Raw genomic sequence first — 13,793 nt, 5'->3', positions numbered from 1 at the left:
TAATTATATCAAGTATTCTCACCTTAATTAATTGCAGAATGTAACATTCCAAAGTTTATAGGTGTAAAAAGTTATTCAACTCCAGGAGAAATACTGTAGCAGAGAATTTGTTATTTCAGTGGAATTCAAATAAATATCCAGTTGCTCTCACTCATGGGTTGAAAATTAACTGCATGATGTTACAAGGCGAAGACGAAACAGCGAATCAAGAATATAATCCACGAAAGACCACACCCATGTAGACATTGGCTGTTTCAATATAACCAAACTGAATATTAATTCTCCCCCATTTATTGTATAACCTGCAGAAATGGACAAAAACATATTAATTACACTTATAATTAAGGAACACAAATAAAAACGTATCAAAAAGCAAGTAAAAATAGCTGAATTACAAAATAACAAGCGTTATTAACACGCCATTTTACATCACAACCATAGATCACGGCATAGATAAATGTCAAATAACACGACGTCAATTTACGATGCAAACAATAGAAAAAGATTAAAAAGAAACTCCATAGATAGATCAATAATTAATGCAATTTTTATTCTGTGGAAAATAAAAACCGTCAAGAGATATAAATGCACAATAACCTCAATTTATACTGTTTAAATAGACAATTGTTAACAGATTAATGAAGTCATGTATTCTCACCTTAATTAACTGCAGAAAGTAGGTCCTAAAATCTACAAGTGTGATGAGCTAGCCAAATCCTGGAGAGATACCACTGTAAACAATGTGTGTTTCAGTGGTTTCCAAATTAATTTCCAGTTGTCTACTCCTCGCAAGTTCAAAATTAACTGCATAATGTTGCAAGATGAAGACATCTAAAGCATCGGTTGTTTTAGTAGCACCAAAATACTTTGCAATTCCTTCTGATTTGTGGGACAATCTATATAGAAACAGGCAAGAAATAGTAATTAATTATCATTTTTAAATCAAGTAAAGCAGTAACATGCACACTCATGGAAAAATCTGTTCCACATTAATTCTACTTCTGCCATTTCTAAAACGTTGTTCAAAAGTTGTCTATTGAAGCAAGTTACAAATGTCTAAGAAATTGAAGTTATCTGAAGATATCATTTATTATTTTTAATTGATAATGTTACATACCAGTTCATTGTCATGAATCCTTTTTTGAGCACACTGTCGTCATTCCCAATGGAAAAAAGGCACTTTCATGCTTTCATTAGGACCATGGGTTCAGCTACTTTCCGGGGCAAGTGAGGACTAATACAACCAATGCTCCATAATTTCATAATTTAATTTTATCCGTAGTTCTTCTAATGTTTCTGTAAAATAAAATCTTATGAAAAAGTATTCAGATATAATCAATTTANTCAATTAAAGTAGTGGACATAGATCAAATGTAAAGGGGAAAACCATAGAACAGAGATAGAAAAAAAAGTATCAACTGAACATAAATTATTTTTTCAGTTTAAATTATGCACCATCACTGTTGAGATTTAAATTTAAAAATAAAATAAAAATCCCTTAACGTCTGTTCTTATAAAAGAAAGTGTTTCTGCAAAATTTTAAGTCGATGTTCTCTTTGAGTCTGATAGAATCATCACATGTAGTGGCGCTATACACGTCAAGCAGACCGTTTTAGAAAATTACCTACTCCCTAACGGACAATATGACGTTATAATATAAAGTAACCATAGACATGTATTAATGGACCTGCCTTAGCCGTATGTCGTTGTAACAATTTCTTGGCTCGAAAAGTGAGGGAGATGGCGTATGGTTTCGGACTAGTGCTATCTCTTTGATGACACGCTTACGCACTCTCGTGAGAAAGATGGATATTGTCCGAAATTGCATTCCATCTCTTTCTTTTGTTGTACCACAATTCTGACCGCTAAGGCATGTCCATTAGTAAACGTCGATGAAAGTAAGATATGCTCGCCACCCTGTGAATAATGTTCTGGGACCAAATTGGTAACTGATTAATAGTCTACAATTATTATTAATTATTCTCACCTGAATTAGTTGCAGAATGTGACATTCCAAAGTTTATATATGTGAAAATCATAACAAATTCAGAGATACCATTGCTAGGGTCAAAATTAACTTCCCAAATTTGTTAGCCAATCTGTAGAAACGGACAAAAACAATTATTAACTAATTTTAATTAAAAATATTTCAAAGATGTCTGCTAAAATAGATACACAATTTACCATCATTAATAAGCAAAATAGACATCTGTTACGCAGAAATTTTAAATATTTCACTTTTCTTCCGCCTCTCAAATGAAAGTCTAAATATATATACGGAAAATAGATAAAAAAAAAAGAATTTAACACTCCTATTAAATAAATGAAACGTTAATTAAAATAGTAAAATTTTTAAATGGTGACGTGGCGTCTGTTTCAAGATATACTTTTAACAATTTTGTCAATTTAATTGATGCTGTGAGCAATTACAAAAAAATAATAATGTGATATATAAGCATATATGCTTACGTAATTACCTATAAGTCTCCACGATGAAAAGTTAAAACATCATAGGAGATGAATGCATCAAAATGAGCCTCATTCTCCTCTCTCATCTGTCTCCAATCTGTAGAAATAAAAAATAACAAATTAGCTATTGCATTAAGTAAAGAAATAACGAAATACAATAAAAACACTAACAGAAAAGCAAAAAAATTGTAAAATTGTTACATTTAAAATGGCGATGTGGTGTGACATCTGTTTCAAGAATAAAAGTATAATGCATGAGTCACACAAGAATAATATTCATAGATGCTTATAATAATTATATCTATGGTTCGTCAATTAAAGTTGTGGACATAGATCAAATGTAAAGGGGAAAACCATAGAACAGAGATAGAAAAAAAAGTATCAACTGAACATAAATTATTTTTTCAGTTTAAATTATGCACCATCACTGTTGAGATTTAAATTTAAAAATAAAATAAAAATCCCTTANCTAATTTTAATTAAAAATATTTCAAAGATGTCTGCTAAAATAGATACACAATGTACTATCATTAATAAGCAAAATAGACATCTGTTACGCAGAAATTTTAAATATTTCACTTTTCTTCCGCCTCTCAAATGAAAGTCTAAATATATATACGGAAAATAGATAAAAAAAAAAGAATTTAACACTCGTATTAAATAAATGAAACGTTAATTAAAATAGTAAAATTTTTAAATGGTGACGTGGCGTCTGTTTCAAGATATACTTTTAACAATTTTGTCAATTTAATTGATGCTGTGAGCAATTACAAAAAAATAATAATGTGATATATAAGCATATATGCTTACGTAATTACCTATAAGTCTCCACGATGAAAAGTTAAAACATCATAGGAGATGAATGCATCAAAATGAGCCTCATTCTCCTCTCTCATCTGTCTCCAATCTGTAGAAATAAAAAATAACAAATTAGCTATTGTATTAAGTAAAGAAATAACGAAATACAATTAAAACACTAACAGAAAAGCAAAAAAATTGTAAAATTGTTACATTTAAAATGGCGATGTGGTGTGACATCTGTTTCAAGAATAAAAGTATAATGCATGAGTCACACAAGAATAATATTCATAGATGCTTATAATAATTATATCTATGGTTCGTCAATTAAAGTAGTGGACATAGATCAAATGTAAAGGGGAAAACCATAGAACAGAGATAGAAAAAAAAGTATCAACTGAACATAAATTATTTTTTCAGTTTAAATTATGCACCATCACTGTTGAGATTTAAATTTAAAAATAAAATAAAAATCCCTTAACGTCTGTTCTTATAAAAGAAAGTGTTTCTGCAAAATTTTAAGTCGATGTTCTCTTTGAGTCTGATAGAATCATCACATGTAGTGGCGCTATACACGTCAAGCAGACCGTTTTAGAAAATTACCTACTCCCTAACGGACAATATGACGTTATAATATAAAGTAACCATAGACATGTATTAATGGACCTGCCTTAGCCGTATGTCGTTGTAACAATTTCTTGGCTCGAAAAGTGAGGGAGATGGCGTATGGTTTCGGACTAGTGCTATCTCTTTGATGACACGCTTACGCACTCTCGTGAGAAAGATGGATATTGTCCGAAATTGCATTCCATCTCTTTCTTTTGTTGTACCACAATTCTGACCGCTAAGGCATGTCCATTAGTAAACGTCGATGTTAACATCGTTCCATCTCTTTCTTTTGTTGTACCACAATTCTGACCGCTAAGGCATGTCCATTAGTAAACGTCGATGAAAGTAAGATATGCTCGCCACCCTGTGAATAATGTTCTGGGACCAAATTGGTAACTGATTAATAGTCTACAATTATTATTAATTATTCTCACCTGAATTAGTTGCAGAATGTGACATTCCAAAGTTTATATATGTGAAAATCATAACAAATTCAGAGATACCATTGCTAGGGTCAAAATTAACTTCCCATTCTCTCATTTGTTGGTCTCTCTATCACTATCACATTTAATTAATAATAATCAAAATTTTAAAGGGATATGTTGGTGGTGATATTAAAATGGGAAATTTGTAAAGCAGATACACAACATACCATTCATTAATGAATAAAATAAATGTCTGTTAAGGCAAAAATATAAATATTTAGTCCCCCTTTTACGTTATCACTGACTCTGATTACTTGAAGACAAAATATACATATAAATAATTTATATTAGCAATTTTAAAGGAAAATTTTCCAGCAGCATTGCTGGAAAGGGCAGTTTCGCACTGACTCTGCTGATTTGCTTTTAGCATTTCTGAAAGGTTGTTTAAAAGTTGCATATTGAAGATAAGTTATAAATATCTAGGAAATGCTTCATTAGAACTTCAGGTACTGATACTTTCTCAAGAGAAATTGGAATCTATTATTATCATGTTTGACACTCTCTTTGAGCGTATTTTTTTTTTGAGGCTGATTGATATCAAAAAAGAGTAAAGAAATATTTTTAAAATATACAATTAAGGAAAAACGCAGTAGCTACTCATAAATTCTAAACTATAAAGCATGAATTATAGTAAAATTGTTTAAGAATGTTATACAAAAAAAAATAAGAATTTTTCAAAAATTTGATAAAAGTTCAAGTTACTCGAAAACAATTTACCAGCTTTAAAATTTAAATTGCTGGGTGATATTTATGGGACTCCCCGTATTTCAAATAACAATACATTAATATAAACAAAATGTCTAAGANCTCCCTTGATTAATTTATATAGAAACTGATATATAATTCTACTCATTATTTTATAATATTGACTTTTTTAATTGTAACATTTTTAAAGTATTCATTTTCAAATATCTTACCGTTCATGACAGTTATATTCTTTAATGTAATACTGTGCGAATAGAGTACTCCTTTGTGAAGAGTTGGTCCTTTGGATTTTATTTCTCTCACGTTTCTTCCCTTATTCTTCATCTGGAATCGACGCCTATGGAGCCCTCTTAAATGCTCTTTTCTTTCTTTTCGTGGTTTCATCTTTTACGGTGGCATGACTTTGTCCTTAACAAGTTGCCTGGGTTCATGAATGAATATCAGGAACACTGAAACAAAAGAAGTATACCATTAGTATGGGTTCATTTTTTTAAAAATTTTTAAACAAAATTTCGAGATATTACTTCAAAAATTCCCGTACACAATTTAATTTTTAAATTTTGAATTTTGAAATCACGATATTGGAAGGATTTAATTACATTATTTTCCAATATTATTGTTCGCTGATAAAATATTTTAATCATGAAATTGTGACACCAATAAATAATTCGTTCCTAAAATTTTTACAAGTTTGAACACACTGTATTAATGTGGATCTGTCATGTCGTTAAAACAAATGCGCCTCTAGGTGTCGTAATTTTTGTTTTGTGACAAATGTAAAACTTGTATTCATATAAATGACGCTCTTAAGATATAAATAAAACCGCTTAATTGGGCCTGTTTAGAGCACGGAAAAATGATATCTTTATTGTCGAAATCAGCTTCTTTACATCCTGCAGAGTTTATAGGTGGTTCGAAAGCAATTTATTGGGATCGTATTTGCCTTTAAAGTCGTAAAAAACTTCACAGGACATATGTAGCTGATTAAATATTCTGTCACACAAATTCGTTCCTTTCATTAATTTTTATTATTATTTACAGAAGTAATTTTGTTAACTAGCCTTTAGGAGTTTAATAAAATATGGTACGATCGGAACTATAAATTATGAATTTGATGAATACTTTGTTTCAATAGTATGAAATATAAACGATTGATATTTATAAGTATCTAGTATGCAGGGTGTAACAGGAGGTGATAGGGCGTTATAAAACAAGAAAATCAAGTACAGGTTTAATTTATTTAGTCTAACCATTATTTCTAGTACTAAACTGTTTATGCTTATCTTAGATTTTCGATAATCGGCAATGTTTACATTTTCCGTCGATGCATAGGTAACTGCAGAGTTTTTATTGCAGTAAACTATTCGGGGACACATACGTTGCCAATTCAGGCACAGGACCGACATCCAACAGTAAATTATTGTGATTGTCTTAATTTGTTTTGCCCTTCATTGCATCTGATTACTTCTGTGCTCGCGAATGGTTAATTTAGAAATTCGAAAACGGTTGTTAAAGGTGTATGTTTGGAGCGCGGTGTTGTACGGGTGCGATACATAGACAGTGGGCGCGGCGGAAAAGAAAAGGTTAGAAGCCTTCGAAATGTGGTGTTACAGGCGAATGATGAGGATAACGTGGGTAGAAAAGGTTAGAAATGAAGAGGTATTAGAAAGAATAGGAGAACAGAGGATTCTATGGAAGTCAATAAAAAATAGGCGAGAAAGGTTGGTAGGACATCTCAGGCATGAAGGTCTAGTCAGAGACATATTAAAGGCAGAAACAGGAGTTAGGAGGGGTAGAGGTAGACCTAGGTTAGATTACTGTTCGCAAATAGTTAAGGATGTCGGTTGTTCTAGTTTTAGGGAAATGCGAAGTTTAGATCAGGATAGGAAAGAATGGAGATGCGTGTCGAACCAGTCTTATGAGTGACGACCTTACGATGATATGATGATGGTGATGATTGCATCTAGTTTCCAAAGGTCCGCACCTAATTTTGTTACACCCTGTATTTTAGTATTCCGTACCAAAATGGTACAACGTTTTGATGAATTTCGGGAGTCGTAGAATAAATTTGTCCACATCTATTTCAAAAGAAATAAATTTCATTATTTATTTTCATTGCAAAAAGGGAAAGTTGACAGAGTGACTCCAATGTCTGCCTCTTTTCTGCTTCTGAAAATTTAACTTCAAATGTGTGCCAAAAGTATAAGATTTTAATCTTCTGTAAGTTTTAGTTTGAGGATGGATCTTTGGTTTTTTGTTTGACATTTCTAGATGGGTTCTTAGGCTTTCCCGGCCGGCGTCTATCGATGTTGTGTTTTCTTCGTGGTTTTTTGAGTAGGTGCTGAGTCGTAACTGATGATCAGTTCTGACCCAGAATCTGTTCAGTCACCACTGAAGATGCCGTCAGCAAAGAACGGCGAAACGTCTGGATAAGCAAGATTCCACGGACCACGGCCAAAAAATCCGGAAGAAAACACAGCATCGATAAACATTATCAATTAATGTCTCAATTAAAATTGAGTAGTTAAATAGCATATAGGGGCTCTAGGCCTCGCTGATTACGATTTTGTAGTCAATTTTACAAAATTGAAAGTTAGAATTAAGACTTCGAGTATATGCTCGAGATGTATGTTTACAGTTTCTTTGGTTACTGATCATAAATCTGGGATTAATTTTTCAATGTCTCAGACTACGAATTAAATTAGAAAATCGGGGATTTTATACTGTTATTAGATATATCCGAAAAAGTTCATTACTCCGTTTCCTTACATGTAAACTCGATAACAGTTTAATATCAAAACATTTCTCTCTAGATTTTGCACAACAAAGTATAATCCTAAAATATAGTTTTGAATAACTCATGAAATATTTTAATTTTATCCTTTTGCAATCATAAAACTACAACTATAAGCAATTTGAATAAAAAGAGAACAATTTTCATTTAGACGGTTAACACCAAAAATTAGTATCCAATTGAAAAAAAAACTAACTAACTAATAAAGGCCACAATTTAAGTCCCTAAACAAGTTATTACGATAATTTCAACTATCCAAGGCACATTGTAGATACTATTCTTAATTTTTAAGAGTTATTATGTACTATAGTTTGATTTTTTTGCCCTAAATGCTACGAATCGATTTTACTAAAACATACATCTACATATCATTTCCACACGCTACTGAAAAATGTGTACCTAAAATGAAGATAACAATCTTAAATCATTGTAATATAAATTTTTTGTAAAGATTAACCTTAGTTTAAATTAGAAACAATCTGTTAATTTAAGCAGTGATGTAATGCGTTTAATCTGTAACAAGATTTTAAAAAAAGAATACGTTCTTGACAATTAGAATTTATATACATAAATATGTACATCAAAATTAATTCAATACTGCAAATTGTTCTCAAGGTCCGGCCGCAATTTAAATTGCTGTAATTTTGCCCGCTTGTGTGAAGACTTTTTATGTGAATACTTTGCTCTTAAATAAAAACATTTTTTTTCAAGTTGTTGAAATATGGTTATGTAANTTTCAATAGTTTCACAAATGATTTTTGGTACTCCTGAAGATACTCTCCCCATCTGGCGAAATACGTTTTATTCGTTTTACATTTGTTTATTCCATCGAACAAAATTGTTCAATAGTTTAATATCAGTTTGGTTTAGTTATTAATCGTACTATCAATTTAAAGGAATCTGTTATACACATACATCTGCCAATGAAGAGAATAATAAACAAAAATGCCTTAAAGTTTATGTGTTTGGTGAAAGCAATAAAATATGAAGACCACTCTTGAATTATGTTATTTCCAGTGACCGCACAAGGGCCGTCCGTTCTCCCGTCCAAGGGTTTTCGTCCTTATTTAGAAACTATTCGCGTTATGAGGTTATTACGCATGGTCCTAAATTCCATGTCATGAAAAGGGGTACTAGCCTTTCAACCTAATTTTCAAAAGATTTTTCATTATTTTATCTGTAATAGTCAGTACTTAATAGTAATTCAGAGATAATGTGAGTAAGTCTAGGTAAGTCTAGTCTTAGGTATATCATCATCATTATAAGGTCGTCAGTCCTAAAATGTATTTCAATAGTTTCACAAATCAATTTTGTTACTAAATACGTATTATTAGTTTTACATTATTCCATTCCTTCACCTATTTCTTATAGACTTCCATATTAGTCCTCAATTTTCCTATTATTTCTAATACCTTTTCATTTCTAGGTGTTGTATGTAGCAACTAATTTTATATATGTATTTAGATATTTAGGAATATAATTAGTTTAATTTAATATTAAAAGAGAATTTGTATTATTTAGAATAGATTAGAGATAGCTCTAAATAAAATGGAAGCGGTATTGGCAAAACAGTATTGTATGAAAATAAATAAATGTAAAACAAAAATACTGGTGTGTAACAGAAGAAAAACTAGGGAAAGAGCGAATTTAAATATAAAGATAGGAGACGGAAGATTAGAATAAGTGGCTGATTCTAGGTATCTAGGAAGTCAGACAAGTCAGGACGGAAGGAGTAGTAGGGTCACTTCTATGCTCATTAACGATTAATTTAGAAATTCGAAAAGATTGTTAAAGGTGTATGTTTGGAGCGCGGCGCTGGACGGGTGCGAAACATGCACGATGAGCGAGATGAAAAGAAAAGGTTAGAAGCGTTCGGAATGTGGTGTTACTTTCGAATGATGAGAATATCGTGGATAGAGAAGGTTAGACATGAAGAGGTATTAGAAAGAGTAGGAGAACAGAGGACTTTATGGAAGTCAATAAAAAATAGGCGAGATAGGTTGGTAGGACACCTTCTCAGGCATGAAGGTCTAGTCAGAGACATATTAGATGCGGAAACAGGAGTTAGGAGGGGTAGAGGTAGACATAGATTAGATTATTGTTCGCAAATAGTTAAGGATGTGGGATGTTATAGTTTTAGGGAAAAGCGAAGATTAGCTCAGGGTAGGAAGGAGTGGAGATGCGTGTCCAATCTGACGACCTTATGATGATGATGACATGAAACAAACTATTTGTCATTACAGTTTGTTCCTTCTTTTTGTTATATCGATTCGCATTTGGGACTTTTATACAGTGATCCACACACTCTTCCTCGTCTCCAAGCGTTTCCAAAATTAAAGGGATAAAATTAATGAGGGTATACATTACAAAAACGCTTTTTTAAAGACCCCATGCGAGTCACTTTAGTCACAATCTAACTTTCCACAACATTAACAGTTTTATCTTTAGTTTAGGCGGTGTAGATTACAAATAAAAGTACATCCAACAAGATACATCCCCTGATAAGTGAATACAATAATAGGAGCCGTCAAGTAGGAACGTCTATTGTGGCATTGTGGGGTGTTAGAGAAAAATAACTGCACCGTAGTAGATGATATCGTAACCATGAGACTGTTTACGATTTATCTCAAGAACATTATACGTATGCTGGAATGGAGCTTCTTTATTATATTTCGAAATAATTTCGCTGGGCATATTCTTAGGGCCATTAAGATTATTTACGACTAGGACACAAATTAGGAGACAAGGGTTAGTTGCTTTGTCTTGGAAGCGCCCTCATATACGTAACGGGAGGTGGTCCCAGACGCATTGGAAAAAACAACTTCCAAAACGTCCGAGAAGAAATTTCTAGAGGTAATTTATTTGCTAGCAACTGCTTACTTCCTTTTTATGTTTATTGTTTCCATTATTTAAATTACGTTCGTAACGTTTTGTATCTAGTATAAATAACGGGGCGTACCATCCAGAAAAAGGTTCATTTCTCATTAATTATGAAAAGAGTCAATTTAACTCTACAATTACTTGAAAATTATTGCGCCCAGAAAACCTCCCCCGAAGAAATCTTTCTTTAGTTTTCGTTTGATTTATTTAAGATGTGTTTGATTATAGCAAAGAGTAGGTTTTTATGCATAGAAGGCTGATTTGAAATTTTTACACACCTGTACCGAAAATTTTTGTTCTTCATCATCATAAGTGCTAAGACTTTCTTATCCTCGACTAATCTTCGCATTTCCCTAAAACTAGAACACCTCACATCCTTAACTATTTGCTAACAGCAATCTAATTTACGCCTACCTCTATTCCTTTTAACTCCTGCCTCTAATATGTTTCTGACTAGACCTTCATGTCTGAGAAGGTGTCCTACCATCCTATCTCGCCTATTTCTTATTGACTTCCATAGAGTCCTCTGTTTTCCTATTCTCTCTAATACCTCACATTTCTAACCTTCTCTACCCACGGTATCCTCATCATTGGTCTGTAACACCACTTTGCGAACGCTTCTAACCTTTTCTTTTCTGCCACACCTACTGTCCATGTTTGGCACCCGTATAGCGCCGCGCTCCAAACATACACCTTTAACAATCTTTTTGGAATATTTAAATTAACCGTTTACGAGCATAGAAGTGACTTCTTTTTATTGAAAGCGACTCGACTCTGCGCTATCCTGTGCTTTATATCCTTTCGTCCTGACTTATCTGACTTCCAATTTCTTCTTGATTAAACAAAAGTAGATACCACTTTTCTGGACTGTAGTTCATTTATTTTCCATGTCGAATAGTAATTCTGAAAGATAATAATGGGCACGATCGGTATGGAGATCGACAAAAATTTCAGTGTCACCCTTTTACAGTTTTTTGACTGAAATCTTTAGAAATTACTGTATTAAACAGATTTTCAAGTGAAGGAGCTTGGCAACGGTGTTGATGGATCATTTAATACAGTTATTAACGTCAACATTTTCGCCCTATTCATTTTTTCCTTCTTTTATTTCGGAAGTTTCATGTTTCTCTAACGAGCAACGATATGAATCGTCTGCATTCACTCTATAAACTTTGCAGAAACTTTCTAATTTCTTTGTGATGTATCTTCGTTTAGACCTCCGATTATAATTACGAAGTGAAGGAAGAAAATGAAGCAAAACATGAATAAAAACACGGAAATTTTATCTATCATGAAATGAGTTGCTGAAAACACATTCACGTAAATTTTTCTTGGCAAATGAAGTAGACGTAGAATGTAAAGAGGACCTCTAAAAAGTTGAAAGTTTAATTAAAAGAAATATAAAAACTGTTTCAATGAAAGCGACCAGAGGGGTGAAATGTTATTTATNTTATTCAAGTTTACGGTTTACTTAGCGAATATCAATCGTTATTGAAGCCAAACGTTATATAATTTAGAATTGTTTCAATGAAAGCGACCAGAGGGGTGAAATGTTATTTATTTAATTTGCAATCTTAAAGCGACGTTTCGCCTTTTTGGTCGAAGACTTTATCAAGGTAGATTACTAAGTTATTGTAATCTACCTTGATAAAGCCTTCCACCAAAAAGGCGAAACGTCGCTTTAAGATTGCAAATTAAATAAATAACATTACACCCCTCAGGTAGCTTAGGCACAGGCGAATTCGATATTAACCTATTGTTTTAGCTACTTCTTTTATATAAGTACTTTAAGAAAGTTTTTCGGGTTCGATTCTCGGCGAGGCAGTAAGCAGCAACGGACAGTTTTACCTCATCAACTTGAGGTAATTTATAGTGGGATGAAATTAAGCTGATTTAACATTATTGTTTGATAATTATTTTTTATTTATAAATGCATATTTTTGGGCGTGTGTGTGACAAACTTTAGTTGAAAAAATAAGATACAGCAGTTGATTATTGGGTTGCCCCGCCCCCCATCCCCAAACAGAATACTTCGCCTGACGTGAACCATGCATATGGTTCAATAGCCGATTCTATTTAGCATAAGCACCATAATAATCGAGCAAATTTGACAACGTCGGACAATTTCTGGCTAGCATCGCTCATCAGGGAAGGCCCTTTAATATACAACAATTGTGATGCGTATGCCTCCATGAAACGGTGTAGAGTTACGGGCGAATGCAAGCTTTTGAAATTCTATAGAACAATAAACCCTTTCATTCGCAGCTAGACGTTTCTGGAGTAATTGTCGTATTTCAACTATAATGACCCGGCAAGCACGACGATACCCGATACCAGAACCAGACCCAGACCAAGAGAAGAAGAGGTTACGAAACTAAATGAACGACGACGTTTCAAGAGGGGTAGCTGATGAGGAACATGGACCATTGAGAAGATGAGATGGTGACGATGAGGCCGTCTATTATCGTGTTCCGCAATTACCACACAATGACCTATTTCTAATTGTAACCACTACATAAACGACGGAAATTAAAAAGCTTAAACGTTGAAACTGGATTTCTAGAGTGGCGAGCAAGATTTAGAAATAGTCAAATTACGAAATTGCTCACAAAAATAGGAAGAACATCAAAAGATTGAATAATAATGAAGGTTGTAAAAATTATTCGAGTCCTATTCATCAATTCATTTCACTCAAAATTCAGTTTCTTTTAATGTCATGTGGCGAAAAAACTTTTATTGTTTTTTTTTTTTGTGTAAATATTTTGTACATATATTTTTCCTAATTTTATTTCTGCAATGTAGAGTACGACTTCTTATCTTTTGCATGCCTTTGTTTCCTTTCTGTTTCTATTCTACTATGCGAGGAGTGAGAATAAAACCAATGGTCTAAAACGTCTTTAAAGCATGCGATACGACGATTTATGACATTTTCAGAAGCCTATCTCTAACCGTTTCTGAGATAGCGTCCACCAAAAAACTCGAGGTAGCTACAGCCTCTATGCGTGGAATGAGAATAAAACGGATGGTCTAAAACGTCTTTAAAGCATGCGATA

General features: G+C 32.8%; 3 long non-coding RNA genes across 4 annotated transcripts in view; all 3 read right to left on the bottom strand.

Annotated features, from left to right (window-relative positions):
* Nucleotides 1-173: 173 nt before the first annotated feature.
* On the bottom strand, nucleotides 174-1,327 carry LOC108735113. The gene is made up of 3 exons (XR_001937510.2): nucleotides 1,118-1,327; nucleotides 659-896; nucleotides 174-302 (listed from the first exon to the last, which is right to left on the bottom strand). It is a non-coding gene; the product is annotated as an uncharacterized LOC108735113 (long non-coding RNA).
* A 760-nt stretch (nucleotides 1,328-2,087) lies between these two features.
* Nucleotides 2,088-2,886, bottom strand: LOC112905460. Its single transcript, XR_003231822.1, has 3 exons — nucleotides 2,671-2,886; nucleotides 2,478-2,566; nucleotides 2,088-2,099 (listed from the first exon to the last, which is right to left on the bottom strand). It is a non-coding gene; the product is annotated as an uncharacterized LOC112905460 (long non-coding RNA).
* Nucleotides 2,887-4,162: 1,276 nt separating this feature from the next.
* LOC108735134 overlaps nucleotides 4,163-13,793 on the bottom strand; it is a 478,298-nt gene continuing 468,667 nt past the window's right edge. The window contains exons 10-12 of one of the 2 annotated variants that reach the window (XR_003231814.1): nucleotides 5,279-5,515; nucleotides 4,311-4,434; nucleotides 4,167-4,254 (exon numbers count right to left, since the gene is read on the bottom strand). This is a non-coding gene — a long non-coding RNA (uncharacterized LOC108735134). Of the gene's footprint in view, nucleotides 4,435-5,278; nucleotides 5,516-13,793 lie in introns of both variants that reach the window. The other variant, XR_003231813.1, reaches the window with a different exon arrangement.

The sequence above is a fragment of the Agrilus planipennis genome, unplaced genomic scaffold (assembly GCF_000699045.2).
Source record: "Agrilus planipennis isolate EAB-ADULT unplaced genomic scaffold, Apla_2.0 scaffold34, whole genome shotgun sequence".
NCBI classification, from domain to species: domain Eukaryota; kingdom Metazoa; phylum Arthropoda; class Insecta; order Coleoptera; family Buprestidae; genus Agrilus; species Agrilus planipennis.
This window is presented reverse-complemented; position numbering and strand designations above follow the sequence as displayed.